Consider the following 23849-nt stretch of genomic DNA (forward strand, 5'->3'; position numbering starts at 1 on the left):
CACACATTCTTGCACCAATAAACATAGAACCCAATATTACTAGTAAAACAAACAAACGTAACAAAAACCGTATTTATTGACTACAACAGTAGCTCGAACTTGAAGCCAATCCTTAACAAAACGCTGTGTATATTTAGAAAACTATTTTTAAATCGAGTCTTCACCCCTCTGACAACACGTTCATGACGATACAGAAACGGCAAAGCAACTTCACTTTCTATATAAATAAAAATGAATTACCGGAATGTATGTACGCGCATAACTTTTGAGCAACTTAACGAAATTGGTCATTTTTTTTTAATATGTTTATGACTGTCTGGACAAAGTGTAGATGGGATCAAAATTTCCATTGGAATGGAATCAACGGGATAAAATGTACCCGGTCGAAGTCGGGGCAGTCTACTATATGTTTGTAGGTATGTATGCTAAGATCTTTAAAACTACGCAACAGATTTTGATCTATTTTTTTAATAGATAGAGTGAATCAAGAGAAACATTTATGTGTAAAAATTGTAAAGGATTTTTTGTATAATAAACTAATCACAAATGTAAAATAAACATAAATTGATGTTAAAAAGACAACTCCCGCATTAAAAATTGCTCTTGTGTGGCAGGGACTTCTACAAACATACAAACAACGGATACAAAGCACGACCAGACACGAAAAAAATATTTGTGGGTCACACAAACAATTGCTGCGCGTGGAAATGGAACCCACGACCTCCCGACGCAATGGTATTGGCGTGGCGACCTAAACCACTTCGCCACGGAGGTTTTTTAAACCGGGCGAAGCAGGGACGGGCCGCTAGTGATACATAACTTCAATAAGTTCGAGCCAAAAATCTCCCTAATAGCCCATTTTCTTCAACTTTGACCTTAAAAGAGAAACGAGTAAATTATAATTTATACTAGCTTCGCCTATTTTATCAAAGTTTAGCTTATGTTTTATGGATGACGCTACTTTTACTGCCAAATGGATAAAGAATTGTAATGAAGAAATAATACCTCAAGATTATTAGGTACTTTTAATAGTTCTAGATTTCATAAGATTATTAGATTAAGTAGATTAAAATTTGCTCTGAAGTATTAACTGAATATTAAATTCTAATTACTAACTATAAAACTGCTATCTATCTATGCACAGAGTAGCTTAGCCAGATATTAAGTGCAAAGCGATATATTTTTGGTTCTGATTACTATTCTTTTTTTTATGAGGTCCACAGGATCAAACTTATAAATAAGCAAAGTTTAGCTAAACACCTAGAAAACTACGTACTAAAAGTAACTTCACTTAAAATTTAAACGCAGCTAATAATTGTTTCTGTCTCTACAAAACACATAAGTGTAAAAGAGACAACACAACCTTTAGGCGTTATTTGAATGACGCTTAAGAATATAGTTCTCAAAATACAAGTAGTTGGTTGTCACGTCAAATGTTTGTCCAAAGGTTTGGTGGGGAGTGTCTGGCAGCCCGCCAAAATACATGAATCATCGCACGACGCAGAAACCACCAGCGATTTGTCAGCATTACAGTAGGGAAGGGCCACGTGTGTATGAAGTGGGGTATTTTTTGTAAGGGTGTTGCGGTATCGATTGTAGTAAACTGTATTTTATTGTTGCATTCACCCCAATTTTGGGAATAGTTTAATTGTAACTTTATCTTTTTTTTTTGCTTTTTTTGTTGGTTTCGTGCTGAGTCGCTCGCGTGTTTTGTTTTCTTGTACTCGATGGGAATCGTAGTTTACTTAAAACAACTTTTACTAACAAGCTGTTGATGAAATGGATTAACCAACTAGACTAATGGAGTGATAATACCTAATATTTTTTTTTGTGTGATTTATTTAAAAATTATCATTTCTAACACTAATTTTTAATATACAGTTATACTCCATTTTAAGCAGGACAGTAAAAAACTATTAACCATTAAAAATAATGCGTAATAATTTCATAAACAAAAATAGCAGCCGTTTTTAGCAACTACAGTCAAAAGTCAATAGACAAGGATGCAGACATATTCAAAATTCATCACACACCATAAAACAACAAGGAAATTTAAATCATATTTATATCGTCACAAAGATAAAGTTACGTCAACAGCTTCCTCCAAGCTCCGGTTACTAGTTATAACTTAATTCCACGCCTTTCAAAGTAGAGAATACATGTTGCAGTTAACTACAGACATTGTGTATGATAACAAGGTTATATGGAACAAAGCGACACTGTAAACATGCGTTTCATAAATATTGTATTGTAGTTTTTACACGGAAAGTCCGTTTTCTGGTTCTTTCTACAAACATATGTGTGAATATTTTTTGCTAGAAATTGGATAAAAATTTGAAATTTTTATCAAAGCTAAAACGTGACTTATAAAGTGACGTTAATTTATCAGAAAATCGTATAACAATGTTGTAGATATAAACAAAAACTTACTGTTTCAACGCTAAATACACGCTAGATATGTATAAAAAGATGAATTCAGCGCTAAAAGTGTAAAACAACGTTATGGGTGAATGGATATTTCGAATATATTAAAAGTCAGTCAGATATCCAATTTTACTACATCTCTTTAAGATTTCTTAAAAAACATTGCACAATGCAGACTGAATTCTATAGGTATTTTTTCCCAGCCAACCAACCAATATGATGCAGATTCACAGGTTCATTTTTAAAACAAATTAACAACATCTAAAGAAGGAAAAAACACATTTTTTTTACCATAAAAATTTATTTTTAATTCACTGCACGCACATTGTAAGACAAATTAACATCATCTAAAGAAAAAGGAACACAATTCCTGAAAATTATATTATCTAACATACAAACTACACCTTCATACAAATTACTTCATACATCTACAGCCCATCACTAGAGACATTACGTGGAGACTAGTTTCAGATACGCATGTGTGATATGACAAGTGTCGGTGTCTTTTTTGCGCGCCCATGTCTTGAACATCTTTTTGCAATTGTCGCCCCCTTTTTGTACCTTCCTAATGAATCCTGCTTTATTAGTTAATCGTTTAAATATGTTTTACATTTTAATGTTGATTTTTATATCACTAAAAAGAAGGGCTTGGTATGTGTATAACATATTCGCTGATGTTTTTTGGTCTCGTGTATATAGAGACCATACAAGATAGGGTTTTCATGATGGACTTATGGCCAGTTTAATATATTAACTTATCTATGCCTTAAATAAAGTATATAAAAAGTAACGTTAATGGATGAATGAATGAAAATTCTTTATTGTACATAAAATCAAACAAAACAAAGTAAAATTAAAATAAAAATACTAACATAGCGCCAATATTCCATATTAAAAGCAATCTGAGACTTTATTTCAGAAATGGTGTAATTTGGTCTTAGCTCTGTATTGCTACTACATGCAAACTTTTACTCGAATGGCCTACACCATAGAGATATTATGTCTTTCGTCGTGTACCGGTTCTACTTAACTTTAAAACTTGCTTCAAACTTTGACAAGATACAAACATTGTGAAGTTAAGAATACCTGCGTATTATTATGCCACTTCTGCATACGGATCTTCTCGATGAATGAGAAAAGAGTTAAGTCTACATCGCTGGTCAAGTACGGTCTGGGGACCTAAATCCCTTAAAGTACTTTTAAAGAATGACCAGAATATAAGGCCCGTCACTTATGAACACATAACTCGAAAGGTAAGGTAGAAATGTGAACGATAAATGAGTGCTACTGTAGAATTTAAACATTACCCAAAGTTGTAAGTAATGGTCCAAACGTCCATACTTCGCCAGTTACAATAACATTGTAATATTAATTAGAAAAGTGCACATTGCCCGACCCAAGAACTGATCATCATCGAACTCAAAACCTCATGATCAGCAGTCGTTAACATTATCGCCCATACCACGGAGGCAGTGACTGTATAAATCTAAAAATACCGAATAATTTTAATAATGTTAAACTTATTACAATCCTAATTGTTCAATATTTTTGTTCGTAGTTTTAGCTTTGTTAGTTCTTTCAAAGTTTATTATCGGATTATGATTAAATTGGTTTTGGAAACCATAAAACGAATATTTACATAGGTGTTCTAACTTTGAGGTTTTTGGAATTTGAATACAGATTAGAGTTCATAGAATTTGTTAGTTTAATAAAAACAAAGTTAGTATGAATTTGTAAAACAATATGTATGTTTTGATATACTTTTAGTGCTATAACAGATAATACGTCACAACTTTAGAGCGGCGTATGTTCAGCGGGTGATTGCGCTACTTTTGATGATTAATCGTAGACAGTCGCCCGATCATGATCAGGTAATGACAAGAATGGAGAATGTTACTAGGTATGCCAAATCGCTTGACTCAGTAAAGCCTGTGCATGTACATGAAAACTAGTTTTTGTTTTAGTCAAAAATACCAAGTAGTTTTGATTTTACAAGCATTCAAAGTTTCAAAAATATCGAGTCCCGCTAACAGCGTGACGTCATAGTATACCATGCCGCGCGGGCCGCGTCCCGCTTAATATCAAGTCTACAGCTGTAGATGTAATAGCTTATGCAGTATTTTGTTGTGTTTTCGTCTGCTTATTACATTTAAAGTGTAATAATAGTAAATATTATTAAAAAAGACTATGTGAGCCAGACTTAGCGTGATGTACAATGACGTCACACCGACTCGCGCGGTTACAACTTGTTATACTTATAAATCGGAAACTAATTGACGTATCAAAGTAATTCTTTCACTAGTATTTTTTATTTTTAACAAAGAATATGGAGAACTAATAACCCAAATTTGTTAACATTCTCCATTATGTCTTTATAGTGTTCAGAGACTTGTATTATTGTCCTATAGAAGGACAACTGTAGTGCGATTTTCTACAGCCGGTACTGTCGAGTACCTATCGAAAGTTTGACATTGAAAATTGACTGCAATAATAGTTCATACGACCTCAAAGGCGGTGATCAGATTTTCATACAAAATTTCTCGATGATTAGCCGGTTGCCCGTAGTCGATAGTGGTAGAGTATCGACCCAATTGTCTCCTCCCGTAATGAAAGAGAATAAAATCTAAATCCATAAATAAAAGTCCGATTCAAAAGTTAATGTTGAGGGTCCAGTCCCTAAACAATTAAGTACTTATGTTTGAGGTCTGGATCTGAGTCTTGTGACAACGACCTTTGCGTGCGTTTGTAAAATCCTATTAATAAGAAGTAATTGTTTTAGCTTATAAAGTTTTCTTTTGTTATGTTCACTGATAGACCTGATTGCGTTAGATTGAAAAGTATCAGTCATTTAATTAAGTTAATTCAATTAAGATGGCGCTGGCTACTGGAGATTGTTTAATTGTATTACAGCACTCACTCACCAGCTGATAAATGGGATTGAAAAAAACTATCAATTATTAATTATCAATGTTGGAGAAACTTTAACTGTGGGGACTTTGGTATGACCGTCAAATGCAAGCTATCAATTGAAATATTCTCAATTTTTACTTATTACAGCTATAAACACTATAGCTATCTAGAGACTAAATTACCAAATGTGAAATAGACAGCTAGTTATAATTTTTACTGAACACCCGCTGTACATTTAATTTAGTACTGTAACTTTAAACAAGGACTTACTCCCGGTTTTTAAGGAACATTTAGCGGTAGTTTATCTATACTCAAAAACCGGGCACTAGTCATTTAAAACTAATTCACTAATTCAGTCATATTTTTTCAAAGATCGATACAGGTAATACTAGTAATATCTAAAACATAACACCCTATCTTGAGCCTTACACCACACACCAAATCTGTCAAGCAACTATTCCACCTAACTATCCATTAACAACAAAACACCTTATCATAACCAGCGGAAACTTAAATGTACGCGATGATCAGTTTACACGGTGCTAACGCCAGTAGGAATGCGAATAACTGTGTGTTATATAACTATATGTTATAAAAAAAAAGAAGTATGTAGAGAGGTTATGAAGATAGTTTGAATAACTATCTTTTTGCGGTAGATAACTTTTAAACGTCCGCAATGCAAGACTATTGCCTGGTTTCTGAGTACATTTAGCGGTAGTTTATCTATTAAAGAGCGTTTTTTTACATAAGTTTAAACGCTATTGAATAGATAACCTACCGCTTAATGTACCTTAAAAACCGGGGGTAATAATTTAATTTGTAGTGCAAAGAATACCTAGTTTGATACGTAATATCAAGAAGTTATCGTTGAAAAGACGTTTTCCTGCTACTGTCGAATGTCGGCTAGCTATCGACAAATATATGTAAACCTGATCAGCGCCTCTAGCGGGTGTTTTAGGAACTGATTTTTATGTTTTACTTTAGAAATGGTTTACCAATATACCAGACGTGTTTAAATACCATTAACTTAATCAACGGAATGGTTTTTTAACCTCCTGAAAAACCAAAACTTGTGAGCAACATATATTCAAGTCAAAACTCGAGCTCAAAGCAGGCAACTGCCCGTTAAGTAATAAACAGTAAGTACTTAAAACATTACACTATTACTTCCTCACTTCATACTACCATCACCACATAAAATCACAGTCGTGCATTTTCTACACAACAGATCATTAAGGCATTCACAGTTTTACTAACATTCTTGAATAATAAAGTCTCTTTGTCTGTGACGAGAACGTTTATAAACCGATTTTGAAAACTTCACCAGTAAAAAGCTACAAATTAAGTGAGTAAAATAATAATGCAAGAATATTTTGGCAGTTTAGACGGCTTAAAGATACTCAAGTTATTTGCTGAAGGCATAGACCGTACAATATCTGTAGCGTGACTCTTTACAGTTGTTAACATCAGGTAAAAAGAGTTAGGCATTTAAAATGAACTGCCAAAATAGTTCCTACGGTCTCCGCTAGAGGCGCTGATTCAATTTACATACGAAATTGCTCGATAGCTAGCCGGTAGTCGACCATTTATTTTTAGAAAATCGATAACTGTTAAAATTCCTACTCATTCAAGCATTTTAACTGTAAAACAAAGTCACAAACATAAGCTAAAGCACACATAATTACACGCAAGTATAATTAATTACACACACGCACACACACACAAACAAACAAGAATGTCTCTGCGGATGTGCAAATAAACGCAATTAGAATTCACTTGCACCTAAGAAAATAGCTTTGAAGTTATGTGTGGTTCAAGTCATAAGAGAATTATATAACATGGTGCTATTTGTAAAATATTAATGCTTATAAAAACACAATAAGAAGAAAAAATGTTCCCATATCCTTTAAGAATTAAATTAAGAGTTCTCTAATTCCTGTAGGAAACCTATTCCCATAAACGACTAAAGAACTGCAGTTGCATCAATATAAAGTTAGACGTTCATGTAAATTAGTATGCAAGATATCACAGAACAATTTTCCCGATTTTTTTTTTACGGTCAGTGTAATGATGGGTGGCCTTCATTAATGTACAGCACCTCTACATAATACACGGATAAGTTCAGCATAATATTATTCTGCATGTAATAGTCATTCGTATGATTCAGTCTCTAAAAAATATTTTCAGTTATTACAGATAGGAAACTGTAACATAACTAAATTCAATTTTCAAACATCTAAAAGTACAAATTAAACCCAAGAACAAATTTCCAATCTAAACCCAACTGAAATAATCCCATTACAAGAATTCCTATTAACGCAATCTGACCTAAGGTCAACGACCTCGCAATCCTTGGATCCAGTTATCTTTCACTCGATCTAACAAACCATAGCCTTTGGAACCAATGAGCCGGTGCTCATAGCCCGGCTTAATATAATGGGCTATAAAAAAGGCTAAATGCCGTTTACGAATTGGCAACTATGACTGGTTTTAGGCGCGTGTTGAGGCCGCTATTATGTATGGCTTATTTATTTGGTACGTAATCGAGAGTTATTTTAATTGTAAAATTGTAGATAGGTTGTGAAAAATACCAATAATATACGTATTTCCAATACTACATACATTATCCATACAATTTCTACACTACATTATTATAAAAAAGCCCTCTTACCGCGTCTGTCTGTCTGTCCGCGATGAACTCAGAATCTTTGAAACGGATTTTCATACGGTTTTCATCAATAGACAAAGTAATTTTCTAGAAAGGTTTTAGGAGCTCCAGCAGTGTTATTAATGCATAATTTTACGTCTTATACTTTTAATGACCGTCCGAATCTGCTGAAGCGACTTTCATGCAATTTAGTATAATGTTTAATTATTTTCTCCATTACTTTCATTATGTAATATTGTAGACAGCTATATTTTAAAGAAAAAAAAGCGAAGACCATTGGGCATCCAACAGTGCCAGACTGCTCACTAAACGAAAAAATAAGCTTACATTTTATATGAGACGTTTGTCTACATACATATTTGTGTGTATGATGTGTTTGTCTCTACGTCTAGACGCTCGATTATTAAGTGTTTAAACATAATAAAAATAACATAAAATATAATAGCCGTAAAAACTTTTATTTTATTAAGTTTAAAGCCGTTTTATATTTTAATAACGCTATCAATGTTTTATTGTTATCATAAAGGTTTGACTATTTCAATAATTCTTTAGCTAATGTTCTGATTTTAGAATTTAATAAAGTTTAAAAATATATCTGACCTTTTATTGCAGTAACTTACGAGGTAATTTAAAAAAGACAATTTTGGTGAACGAAAAAAGCTTGTAAAAATGTGCTTTACCTTTCAAATAACAATTACTTAGCATTTAATATCAAACATTATTTAAAATTTACGTTTCGTAGACCAGTCATTGTCCAATGCATTTATGTAAGGCGATCTTTTCATTTGCAATAAGTCTAAATTTTAAATTTGAGATATAGAGACATATTTTTCATAACTAACCTGTTTGTTTATGCATGTAGGTACCGTCGCATAGGTTTATGTTGCATTAATTGCTAAATAATTAATAAATTAGTTAACAGTAAAATATAACCCATTATTTACTAGAACATTCATTCAAATTATATTTCATTTACCAGCGCATGCATACATATACTCGTAACATTATTTATAGTCATGCAATGAAAAAGTTGAAAAATATAACATATTCCGTTCACGAACACACTATGGAATTTAACCTTTACATAAACCCATTAATGTACCACTTCTGGGCAAGGGTCTCCTCCCGTAATGAGGGAGGCGTTAGGTCTTGAGTCCACTGAACTGGCCAATTGCAGGTTGGGGACTTGGCACACTTTTAAGAACTGTTCTAAAGAACTCTCAGGTAACCAAGGTTGCATCACGGTGTTTTTCTTCACCATTGGAGTGATAAATTATAACTTAAAGTTAACTAAAAAATATCGCACGTACATATATTTTCCAATCCCACAATCCGTGCAGCTAATCATGAAACAGAGCAACAAAGAACTCAGTAGAGAACAACGTAACAATATTTCAGCCGGGATTTCACTGCACTTCTCATAACAAACCGGTTTTTATTGCAAATAGTATGAGCGGCGGACGAATAAACTTTTATAATAATAGTACAGATAAAAGAACGACTACAGATTAAAAACTATGAGCTTTGAAGCTATATGCTAGGACGTTATGGTGCAAGTATTTTGTTGTACTTGTGATTTTTACACGTCAATTTAGCGAGATTGTACCTTTTTTGGTCGAATTTAACTTATTTTGTTGGATGCCTGTTCTAAAAAATCGTTCGTATGAAATTTGATAAAGATATATAGATAGCGGGCTTCAAAGCTGAGAATATCTTAAACATGCCCACACCATAAACCACTTTTACCGTATACCAATTCAATTGATGATTTTGTATCATTTTTTAATCTAACGGCCACAAAAGGATGAAATTAGATTCCCATAATAAGAAGAAATTGCAATTATCTGTAATCTATTTTACAGTGTTTAAAGCCCTCAACCTAGACCATTTTCGGAAAATCTTTCGACCGCAGATAAGCATTGGTACAAATTAACTTTGCGAATGTTTGCAATTACTATATCCTACTTCATTTTGATCATTCAATTCTACAAAATCTTTAACACTTGCCCTAAACGAGTTCGATATTGAACTGTTTCAACACACGCGCTGTACATTCAGTCGCTGCAATATCCATTAAAACTATCTGCCAATGTTTTTTCACGGATATCTAACATAAAACAAACTAACCCATTGTATTATATTTTATTCATAAATAAAAATGCAATCGCACGTACTATGAATATGTTATGCATTTATTCCGTGAAAAATAAAAGTGTCGTAAAATGTGTACTGTGATTTGAATCAAATATTGTTTGGTTTATAATTTTTAGATGAGGTTTTGTTTATTGGAATTATATTTAGGATCTCTTTTTATCTTTCCGACTGATTTCGGCCATTGCGAACACTTCGACTTCTAATCAAATTGGCGCTGATGCACATGGAGATGGCTTACATAGCCAATTTTAGCAGAAAACGCAAGTGTGCAAGGCGGGCACATGCATGCCTTGCACACTTGCATAAGTGGTAAACTTACATGAGTTTACTACTTATAAAATTATACATATACAATGGCAGCATGGCAGGTGGGTGAGCCTTTAATTCTTCGCATTTTGTGTCGAGGTCTATCTGCTTCTCTTCGAATAATAAAAAAAAAAAAAATCAAATATTTAGAATATCGATATAAAAAACAAAGAAAAAGTAAGCCTGCGACTACGACCAGTGCCACCTTTGTTGAAATGTATTTTAAAATACGTTATTATATACTCGTAATGCATTATACTCATGAGAGACTATATATGAAATTTAATTGGTCTAATAAATATAACTCATTAATTATCCTTTTATCTTTAAAACATTAAAGTAATTTGACACAGCTTCAAATAATTTCCCGCGTTAATTAACTTCCTTACGATAATTAATTATATTGCATTAATATTATAACCAATTCACGTCTGATACGTGTTTTACATAAATATATTAAATTGATGCTAAAACCAATGTAATATTGACTGATTGTGTTCCATCAAAGTGGCAAGTTAGCAGTTCTCTTTTTACTTTCAAATCTACATTACCATTGTGTTGCTGTATTAAGTAACAACTGCATTACAGTGAATAAAACATACTAGAGTCTACCAATATCTGAGAGATGAGATGAGATTCTAACTAAAACTGAGTTGTGAATGCGTCTTTTATCTATCAATTAGTAGAATTAACAACGTTAATCAATAAATCAGTTTTGAATTTCTTCTTTGCCAATTGATCGATCGTCAATCGCTCTTAACAATTGTCATGGGCCTAGAACCTCATACTTACCTATTTTACTACTCAACAAAAGAAACAGTTTTTATCAGCCTAAATCAAAATAAACACATTTAAAAAGAACAGTGTTTCCCGAACTAATGATATTTCTTACTAAAATTTTATAAACTTGGAACTAGAAGCTGAGAGATAAAATTATAAAAATGTTTCACCGCAACACTGGACAGTGCACTAGCAGTACAAGTGCTAAGGTAATCAACGGTATTACTCGGCGAAATCGAGTGGCCTCTTCACGTGTGGTGTGAGTGAGAGCGACTATTAGAATGAGAGGTTTAGGTATATGAACTTTATGTGCAACGTGTGATTTCAGTGATTCTCAAAGTCCGTGTGTCACGTCAAAGAGCTTCGGGCGGCTTGAACAACTTTGACACTAGGTCGACCACTAACCATACGAAAAGAAGAAGGAGAAAGTTCTTGTTCATTGTTGAACTGATAAAATAAAATAACTAATATAATAGAATGTTGTTAAAATTATTTGGCGATTAAAAAGAGTGGCCAGAGGTTTCTTGCCAGCTCTTCTCATTGGCCCTACCTTCCGAACTGGCGGTAAATTCACTCTCTGTATCATTGACTATCATAAATGTCAGCATTTGACTTATATGAATAAATGATTTGATTTTGTTTTTAACAGTCTGGCGACTTAGTAAAAAGTATTGACATGCACGATTGGTGTAGTTCTAGATTCTAAATACTTCCGCCAGCCGGGAACCTTGCATATACTGCTCTTTAGCATGTTGGTGAACTATAAGATGTTTTTTGCCAAAAGTGGTGACTGCTAGGACGGCTAGTGTATTTTTGTGAAAAACTAATATAGAAATTCTTTTAGGAAGAATACTCGCATTTTTATCATGGTTTCAAAGGTATGTATCTTAAATCCTAGGGTTATAACATAACATACATACGTATAGCTGCCGAAGTATGTACGTATTCTCCTCTAACTTCTAGAAACTCTACTAGCGAGCACTTAAACCATACGTTAACACAGCCGGTATAGACACTCTTATCGATTAAAATACTTGGTGCCCAACACTAATTCTATAATATCGGACGAAGGAAATGCATCAGGGAATTAATACACTTTTTCTGAGTTTATATTACTGGAGGTATAGCTAATGGACGGATAGCGTTTTTTGAACATTATAAAAGGTTTAGTAAAGTATTTGTAAAATCACTATATCAGCTACTTCATTTCTCTATTAAAAGTTTTGACAATTCCCATGGCGCAGTCGTTAAGGTGGTTGCCGCTTAGAAAGAAAGAAGAAAATATGTTTATTTCAGCGCACAGCACATACGCCATGCACCTTAGATATAGTTCATAGTTCACATAATACGTAGGTATCATAATTATTGCTGATATTCCTTACTTTTGCTCATACCCATACATAGTGAAGGAACCAATATCTGTGCTATCTACAGTTTCGGTCCAGTAGCTCGATTCTCTACTACTATCGATTACCGACAACCGAACTGTCATCGACAAATTTTGTATGAAAATTTGATCAGCGCCTCTGACGGGTGTCGTAGGAAACATTTTGGCAGTACATTCTAAATGTCAAATGTCGATAGCTAGCCGATTGTCGGTAGTCGATAATGGTAGAGAATCGAGGTACTGATTGTACTTTGTCTCAGTAAGCTAATAAGATAGCATATGTGTCAGGAATTTATGTTAGTAACTGAATTAAATTTTGAGCATAAATACGTTTAAAAATAAAGTTCATTATTGTATCTACCGGAAAAATCTAAAAAAACATTGTAAAGGTTTTTGATTACTTTAAAAGTAGACACTTTATGCAAGATTACGAAGACTATTTTGAGGGTAAAATGATGAATTAACGTAGTTAAATAAATATTCCCTGAACAGAGTAGAAGTAAATGCATCAAGGATTAATGGATTTCCTTCAGATTATAAGTACAAAAGCACTTAGCTTTTTATACATTGTTCGGAGTACAATCGGAGGTCTTTGTGAGTTTCTTAAGGTATTGTTTTCTAAGAGAATGCGTCGAGCTGAATGGTGTTTGTGGGAGTGATGATTGGATGGGTTAACCTTTTAGTTCCTTTTATCTTCTTCAGTTAAGTCTTTAACGCAATGGCTATATTTAGGTTGTATTATTTCAGTTACTGCGCACCAGGCATTGATGCCAACTTAATTAAATAGTGATTTAATAAAAAAATAATAATTAAATAATCTACCTATCTGTTGAATTTGTCTTGCTCACTTGTAGCAAGCAGAAGTACGTATACTCAATATGCTTCAACTTTACGAATATCAAGAACTAGGCCTTACCACCAGATATTTGCGAACAAACGGTCCATTAATACAATAGTGTATAATAATATGTTGACTAGTAGTAGTGGACTATTTTATAGTATTGTTGAGCACGGCCGGTTTTTCAAACGAGCGATGCGAAACTCTAATAATATGTCCTCAAGCGTGTTTGCTGGATGTCATCTAACTGCCTTGCCTATTTCCAAGGCAGCCTTACAGTGAGGAATACACCTTAAAACCCTGAACCCCAAATTAGATCAGGGGAATGCTATGACATGTAGATTGGGTAAAAATACGCAATATAGTAAACTCAGATCACTGACCAAACAAAATATTGAAGTACTTGTTAGTGAAATGAATATAAATGTGCAAAACTGAACATCGTGCAACGGTCATCACGATGAGTGCAATAACACGATGTATTATGAATATTACCAATATTTTTGATGGACAGTCGTACTGCAAGTCCGCCGGCGCGGAACTAGAGTAGCCAATCATTACCGAATGAAGGAGCGTTGGCAGAATAAGTATGATAATTTGATGAGAATTGTAAGAGAATAAAACTTTTGTTGGAAATTCCTTAGTCATTACGAGTAAATCCCCCTTTGTATGGTAGTTTATTATTTGTAGGTCGTTTCAAACACATTTTTTTTATTATTTTATCTTATTCGTATGGTAAAACCTAGTTTCACTATAATTGCAGCCAAATTATAAGATTAACTAAATTACCAATTAAAAATAAATGTATATTATTATTGTATGTGATAATTGTAGTAGAAGGTTTGCAATTAAAATTTGAATACCAGTTTTATAAAATCTACACAAGAACCGAAGAATCAGCTGCTCGAAGCAACATTTTGTTCCCAAAAAATATTACGCTGCCACTTTCTTCCATAACACAGAGCGACAGTATACTATATATTTTACCATATACCATACATTATTATCATCATTCGTTAACATGGCCTTGTCAGAACATATGCTTCCTTTTCCTCCCACAGAACAAGGAAAAGCCTTTTTAAAAAGTCTTTGCTGGGCCAAAGACGATTTGAAAAGGGTCCGGTAAGAATTTCAATTGTTTGGGGGGTCTTGAAAATTGGAAAGATTTCTTTCTGAGAAAATAAACGCACTGGTATAGTTGCTTATTAGTTTTATCCTTATTGCTCAAGTATTATCTAGATTTTTTTTAAATTATTATTGGACATCATAAAGTTCATCCGTAATCTATGGTCTCTACATCTCAAATAGTCCGGGCATTGAGTTTACTTACTTACTGTCGACCTCCAATTGTAAATTTGCATTAATATTTTTATAGTTGTCAGCCTCGTGTCACCGTTTATAAAACTACTAGCATACGACATCGTTAACCCAATTTTTCTAGTGTAGTATCCTTAATAGAAAACCGTAGCCTTAAGGTATTATCTGCACATCAAACTAGACGGCTACTTGAAGCCCTTTTTCATATTTGCATTCAGCAAAAATGTGCAACTAGTAAGGCGAAACTTTACCTCCATCACCTTGACATTTCCCTCAAGCTCGTCAAAAAAATCGTGCCGTAAAATCATCAGTGCAGATAATAAGAAAATAAGGGGCTACGAGGAAAACTTGGGGTATCCAAAATCCTGATGTGTTCCGACATCCAGTGGAAACCAGTCCATTTGTTACGAAACCTTACGGCTAAGAAAATTACTGTATGACTTGTTTATTTATTTTTTGTTAGATCAGACATTTTTTAGGAAGATTTCTCCCTGCTTTATGGACGTGTAAAATTGCGTGTTTTATATTTTCTTGTTTGTAATTTTATTGTTGGGTTCAACGTCTTTTGTACGGTTAAGTTGAAATTTATTAACGGTAGTCACTGCATGATTAAGTAGTCATATTATGGAGAAGGAAGCAAATCGTTAGTTAATTTTATGGCAACCCGTTGCTGTATATCGAAATCTACTATCATTAGGCCTAACTCTTTTTATACTACGTAGGATCTATGTAGGATTCCTCCATTTTAAGAATTTAAAGCTTTGAAAACATACTTCAATACGTCAAGAAACGACATACTCAACTTTGCTAAAATGTTTTAAACACATAAAACATTTCATTTCGGTAGGAAACAAATTTCATAACACATTTAAATAACTAACTGTTAGTCACATCAAGTCCCCTCGATGAATCAAAGCTTGGTGATAGCCGTCATGTCATATTTTTAACACAGATTTCATAAATCATATGGCCGACTTCAAAAAGTCACGCAAAAGTACAATGATTCATAACCATTCGTAAATATGACTCAACACGTTACTGTACCACTAAAATCTTTCTTCAAAATACATAATTTAAGTCTTATTTGCTATTTGGTCACATTTGCAGTCAATTATCACGGCAGCATTGGCATTTAACTTTTGCTTGTTTTTGTCTCATATATTACTAAAATGTTCAAAATTACATCGAATCTCATGCAGTTTCTTGAGTGTTCTCTTCCAAAGAACTCTTTGCCTTGCTGCGAGAGACTAAGTGCCTGACTAAGAGATTTTCAAAGATATAAAGGCATCATATATTTACTATCTTATACATTAAAACTGGGAAGAATCGTTAAAGATCTTAAGAACACTGTATAACATTACCAACCTAACATGGCACAAGACTGCCGATTGTTTTTTATTTCTTATGAATTACCTTGGATATGAAATTACTTGGCCCCTAATTTCATGCCTTACATATTTTTAAAATTGTCCTTTCTCCAATGCATTTATTAATTTTCATCATCCCTGACATAGTATTGTCAAATGAATTAATGCCAGCTCTAACAAGGATCTATACATTTATGTTTTTAATTATAATTGACAGTGATATGCATAGAGGGTGATTATATCAATTGCGGTTGAGTTTGATGTTGCCGGCTATTCAATTATGCTGTTGTGAGTGACTGAATAATTTATTATTGTTGATAATAATTTAGATTGTGTGATTCAGATTGTCGTAGCAGTGGTAGCCTATGTACTTGAAGAGACTGCTTCAATTTTACTAAAGTTTCTCCGTACCTTAATTTTTCTATATTTCTCTCGGCAATTTTCCATCGTCAAGTAATATTATCAATTTCAACAAAAATAATATAATCTATTATTATTATTTTTTGGCACTGAAAACCAACTTCTAAGCAGTTTTATTACTCCATTGATAAAAATTAGATCGTCACCACCATTTTACCTCACTTAGCTTAGCGTCGGATAAAACCTGGTCTTTGCCATTGGCTATGATTAATTCCTAAAAAAAACATATTGAAACAGAAACAGAAGTATTTACGAGTCAGCAAATATTCATGAAAACCGCATTGTGAATTATTTCTTGCTGGCCGTACTTCATCCAATGGATTGAGGTTTCCTTGGTGTACTGAATTAAATTTACATATAAATAAAATACACGTATGCAATACCGTAATATTGTGTTTATTTGTGCATAGGTCAATGATATTAGTATTCCGGACTCAGCAACGTCAATCTAACTAACTATTTATATGTGGATTTTATACGTACTTAGAGAGAATTTTAAAGTAAAATGTAACTTAAAATATACGGTTTTTATAATCTTATAATGTATTCAAATAAACTGAAGTAAAGTTCAGGAACTCTAAGATAAAAATAAACGTTTTGAGAAACTTATATTAAAGTAAGTCACCAATTTTTTACTAACCTTGGCAACGATTTTTCCTATACCTATTTTTCTCCATCCTTAATCGGTTTATTTCTAACAATTCGTTCAAATTATCGAAGCACATGTCAAGCCACATCAATAAGTCTCGACTCATCAAATTACCATTGTACCCCACAATTATGAAGGGCCAGAGCATCGCCCCTTATTTCATATCAATCATATTGTGATACTAATGAGCCGTTTGTTGGGGAATCAAATGATAGGGAATTGTAATGAGATGGGGATGCGAAATTGGTTTCTTAGATAAAAGATACCCGATACATTTGTCCTTTAGAAGCTGAAGTATAAAGTAGCAGAATTTAGTAGCCCGATTTCCTACTACTGTCGAAAATTGACAACAGACTAGCTATTAAAAAAAAAAACGAACATCTGATCAGCGTCTCTAGCGGTCTTTGTAGAAACTATTTTTGCAGTACATTTTAAATGTCAAGCCCTCCATACTCGAATGTTCCGATTGTAGAGAATCGCGCTTCTGTGCATAAGTCTTAGTTAACAAACAAATATTTGTTGGGATTTTCTGGTTAGTTTTAAGCTTTGGTGCTTTAGAAAGTTTCGGATTGTGAAAGAAGTGTAGTAGAAAGTGATTCTATGTATATGCATATGCATTATTTTCTACACATTACAGAGCAGTTGAATGAAAATGGCCACCGTGGCCGAATATTAGGCAGGACAATATCTACTTCTATTCATATCATATATTTCCAAATAGAGTAATTTGACGAGATCGTCAATTGACCCTACTATGAGGGTGCATAATAGTGCATCATATGAGGGGAAGGTAGTGACTATTGTTTGAAAATTAATCAATACATAGTCACCCTATCAGAGTGGTGAATATGCTAGTTTACAAACATACAAGTATCGAATTTAATAATAAATAAGTTGTTTAAATTGTTTCTGACCTGGCCCAAGAACTCATCAGTGCTATCCATACTAATAGTATGCGTTTGTTTGTCTGTTTGGCTTCCATTTGTAAGTCGATTGTTACAGTTATAACTTATTTGAAGGAGATAATATTTCGTAAGCTTTTTTAAAGGAATTAACTCTAAGCGGCTGACTCTCACTATGCACGTGAGCGGAGCCGCTCGGATCGGCTAGTTTTAAATAAATTATTTTATTTTACATAAAATCGAACCTGGAACCTCCCATCATTGCTTTTTCAACCAACTTCTCGATCTTCTAACAGATGCCTATGTTTTGACACTTTTTGTAACATTTCTTGTATCATCCATCATAGTTAGTAATTAAGTAGGATTAAAATGTCGGCTTCCTTATCTTTGAGTGCACATGTTGTGACGTCACGTTCACGGTCATGTGTTAAGAGATTGATATTAATGAAGTTTTTGTTATCCCGTCAGGATTTTGAGTTTTAAACACTTTATTCACACCGATGTTTAAACCAATTGAGTTAATTTTAGAAAATCTTTAGGACGTAAAAATGCGACGATGTTTACATAATTTAGTTTATGTTACATGAGGTCTATTATATCAAGATTATATCCGAATGTATAAGCAGAGATATATGAGATATACCCAAGTTTAACATTAGCCTAATATACTACTATGTTTACAGTGTATTTACCTGTATTTTGGGCTACTGTTGACCGTACTTTGCTCTGTTGGTAGCCCCTCAATACTTTTTCTACCTCTACGACTAAGAAATCGAAAGAGATATAACCATTTGGTAGATTTTTTTCTAATCCTGATTGAGTGTATCACTTCTAGGTAAAGGGTTTTTTGGCAGTTATAAAATAAATTTAACCCATTAATGTTCTCTGGTCTCCTCCAGTAATGATGGAGGAGTAAGGTTATTGAAATAGAATCAATACGCCTTTTATTTTTATGTGAATCTTTTTAGCGCGACAATTCTGTTAATCCGATTGTAACTGGTCATTCCCGTAGTCACAGAACTACAATAATAATTAATCATACAATAATAACGTTGATATCATTCAGTACTAACAGTAACATGAAGCTGACCTCAATAAACAAGGGTCGTGACGTTTTGATTTTACATATCATCGTTTATGACCAATGTTGGTTTAATGCAGGAGTGAAATGGAATGCAATTTGGATTTAATGCTTTGCGGATTATGTAAAATACTGCATTATGTTTCGTAGCAAGAATAGGAGCTTTGAAAATCATTAAAGAAATAGATCTTCTTCGGAAATCTCTAAAGAAATGGGTCTATTGATCTATTTCTTTTTTGAAATACTGTTGAAATCTATGAAGATGCTATTAAATCACAATGTTATTGTGGACAAAAAATAAAGTGTTTGTGCGACAAAACAAAATATAAGTGACATCTGGGGGCACGGAAGTGCCCCCGCAAGTCGAGCAAAAAAAAAGCGGCACGGCCGTAACATCCTTTTCTCGAAGCAATTCGGGCTATTTTTGACACCCCTATAACTTCGTTGTGGATAAAACAAGAAGCCTGGATTTTCAGCAACTAATCAGTCATTGTATAAACACGGTATACTTAAAATTTCAGTCAATTTGAACCAGTAGTTTAAGAATTACAACTTGTTAAAATTTTGAATTTTGTCACTCACTGATTCACTGATTCACTGACTCACTGACTCACCGATCATCAAAAGTCTAAGGTACTTCTAGCAGACTTAGAAGCTTCAAATTTAGAATACAAATAGGGTTTAGTGTCTTAATCATGGGAAAAATTTTATATTTTCTAATTTCGGTCCAGTTTTCTGAATACACCAACTGCAACAATAACTTTGTAATCCCATATAAATGTATAAGATTACAAGGTTACATTTGCAGTTAATGAATTATTATTACTGTAGAAAATAAAATAAATAGGTGTAAATAGGTACCTACTATATGAGGCATAACGGGAGGGGCTATAGGGTGGGTAAGGGTGTTTAGCCCATGAAACTGAACAACATTCCCGTAGGAAAATATGTTATATTATGAAAAAAAAACGTCTTTCCATACAAATTGGACTTATGTTCGCTCTACAAAAAGAAGTGAGATGCCATCAAAAACATTCTGTAAAAACCACAAGTCTCGCCGTAAAAAGTTGTGAGATCTATATAATACCAAGTCGATTAATCTATTTAGTCTCTACTTAAAGGACCTTCTGTCTTAAGTTATTACGTATGTTATTATCATGCCAATTAAAAAAAATACCTTTAAAATAAATAGATCGACTTGGTCATCGCAAGAAAACACAAAGTCGCCATTATTAACATTTCAGGAGCATTAACTTCTCGTCGTGCTGTGTAGTGTGATACAAACTAATAATCAAATCATGCGATGGCCAGGTCGGTCTATTTGTTTTAAAGGTATTTTTTTTATTTTTTTTTATTGGCATGATAATAACATACGTAATAACTTAAGACAGAAGGTCCTTTAAGTAGAGACTAAATAGATTAATCGACTTGGTATTATATAGATCTCACAACTTTTTACGGCGAGACTTGTGGTTTTTACAGAATGTTTTTGATGGCATCAATTTGTGCTGAGACAATTTAAATTAGGATTTGTATTCCCTCGTTCGAGATGAGACCCTTGCCCAGCAGTGATGGGTTAAATAAAATTGGGAGGATTTTTTTAAGATTGTGAACAAACAAGTTAATTGCTAATATATTCTTAATATGTTATTACACCCTTAATTGAGGAAGAAGAAGAATATAAATAGAGGGGAATAAATGTAAGAAGAAGATTTGTTTACTCGACCTCACTTAACAATTCTTCAGTCAAGACTAAGAACGAATAACAGGTCCTGACATGAATAAGGTCATAAGAGCCCGACACGGTCAACAAAGTTATGACTTTCTTGAATATTTATTAGCATTAACTTTACTGTTATTGTGTACATAATCTTTATTGCTTATAAACGTAAGTTATGCGTTTCAGTTAAGTGAGGTATGTTATTGCTACTTATACCTTTTGGGGTTGATCAGCGTATGAATAAATTATGCTTGTTTGCTAACGAATTCGGCGGTCAGTATTTTATTATTTATTTTGCAACAAAATATGAGGTTTACGTAGTCTTAGCGGAATTACAAGCGACTGCTGATCATGAAGTCTCGGGTTCGATTCCCGTGTCAAGAAAAGTGATTTTTTTCATTTGGATTACTTGATTTTCGGTGATAATAAATATATTTTTGATTTTGGTAACGTCATATCCGTTTTATCGTAATCAGGTCGTTCCCCTGCATAAGACTATAATAAAAAATGCATAGGACGAAAATGGGGTTATTACCTGCATACTCGTCTGCTGTCGCCTTTGGGTAAAATAGCCGTGATGTAAAAAAAATCGATTTGAGCATAAAAGACCCAAATTCCCTCAAAGGTATGAGATAATAGTAGAAGCTATAGTAGGGCCGCTGAATTATTACCGATTTGACACATGACAAATTGACAATACTAGTGAAGTGACTGAACCAGTAACCCTAATATTATTATCATTTTGGATCAGGTTGTTTTTAAATATTCTAGTATAGAGTGTAATTAAATAAAAACAAAACCAATAATAGTTAAAGACACAAGTTCTTCATTATGTGGAGTGTCCTTGATGAAATAAAATAAATATCCATATTACTTATTCCTATATTCCTTCAATATTCCTTGAAATAAAAATCATACCTATTCCAATGAATTCGGACCGAATACTATTAAGCACATCACTATGAAAACAAGACGCACGAATCCGCACCATGTAACTTTATACAAGCGCGCCAAAGAACAAAAAATAAATGTTTTCATATTATTTACAAACTATTTTAAGTTTTGAAACAGTGTTTATTGGAAAATTACTTAATTCTGATATTTTGACATAAAGTTTTATATTAAAGAGGTATTCTAAATCATTCCGCAAATGTGACGCTCGTGCAAGGTTATATCGATTAATTTAAAGAATAATCTGTCAAATCGGTAATTACTCAGCGGCCGTACTATAGTAACGAAACAAAAATCAAACAAAATTTCTTCAATTAATCAATGCGTTTACTACCGCTGGCACATAGCTTTATTCCTATTTATTAACATTCCTTAGAACCAGCTTAAACCGCACACGATCACTAATTCACTGTAACGTGCATAATTTATTTATTCAAATGGAATATAGTTCTGTCAAACTACATACTAGTGCAAATGTTAATGGATTTTAAAGCCTCATCGTGTATTTATGTGGGGCTTAATTAAAATATATGGTTCAATAGTTTTGTGATACACATTTGTAAACAGGTAATTTTGATTAACGGTAACGTGAGTAGTGACGAAATTGAGTATTTTAGGAACGTGTAATGATGGAATGTTAAAATGTATCCTCATTTTGTGCACTTATACAACAAAAGTAGTATTCTTTTGAACAGGACTAAAAAATACGCTTTTTTTCCAATCAATTGAAAGTCACTTTTGAATCGTTCTTCGATAAAAATTCTTCTAGTCATCTCAGTAAATTTTATCATGCTGACTGCAAAGCAAGTCTCCTACGGAATGAAAGTGTAGTTCATATTTGTATGACTTAATTAATATTACGCTGTCTAACCTAATTTAACCAATACACAAAGGTTTCTCTCTACTAAAGATTTATTTAGATCTTTATTTTTAGAATACGATTTATCTCTATGCCTGAATATTTTTATAAAAATCTTTACGATACATGCTTCAATCTTCGTCAAAAGAGTTTCTGTAAAAAATATACATCGTATATATTCTGGGGTTCAAAAACGAAGCAATTTAGCTTTTCGAGTTCACTCAATCAGATAACTCCGTATGTATAAAGAGTGGAATCAACACGAAGATCTTAATTCAAGCCCCGTGATTGGGGGCGTGACGTCACGATTGAAGGCATGACGTCATGATTGATGAGTACGTCACGAGCATGATCGATAGCGCAGCTGCGTCGGACTTGTTAGTGTTTATAGTGAAGATTTTAATTAGAATTTGTTCTAGATGAAAATGGATATTAAAGAAAATTACGTTCGGACATGGGGAAAAAATGTTCGGAAGGGTCTTCGATACAAGCTTGTTGCTTACTACTGACATTTCATGTATTCAATTCCATTGATATTCTTTTACAAAAAAACAACATTAAACGCGACACCGACAAGCGATGCCGCAGAAACTAACGTCGTTAAAGCTTTTGAAGACCCCAAATTATTTAATTGTATTATATTGTACTAATAATAAAGAAATTTTACGTAGCATAAAATATGATGTGACAATGATTCCTGTGTTACATTTTGATACACTTTGGTTTGTCTATTCCAAATGCCTTTCACTATAACATCAGCTATGATAAACACCTTCAGTAAAAACTACCCAATTTCAACCATTAACAAACTTAAACCCGTAAATCAGCTAACAAAATTGAAACGCCAACGGTAAAGCTTCACAAAACATTAATATCTTAAACAAGCATATTTCCTTTACCTCTATAAATAACCAGGCGTTATCTGCTAACTTCCAACATCTTGTGCAGATATCAACAAGAACGATCTTCGAAACATTTGTCTTATTTGGTCAAAGCCTCGGATGCGATGTTTCAAAACGGCTTTAGGCTTTACACGACAGTTGTGGTAAGTCCCGCAATACGTAAAGGCTATTTCCTGAACTGAATGCTATCGAGTATAGCGTTTGAAATTTATAA

The sequence above is a fragment of the Anticarsia gemmatalis genome, chromosome 5 (assembly GCF_050436995.1).
Source record: "Anticarsia gemmatalis isolate Benzon Research Colony breed Stoneville strain chromosome 5, ilAntGemm2 primary, whole genome shotgun sequence".
NCBI classification, from domain to species: Eukaryota; Metazoa; Arthropoda; class Insecta; order Lepidoptera; family Erebidae; genus Anticarsia; species Anticarsia gemmatalis.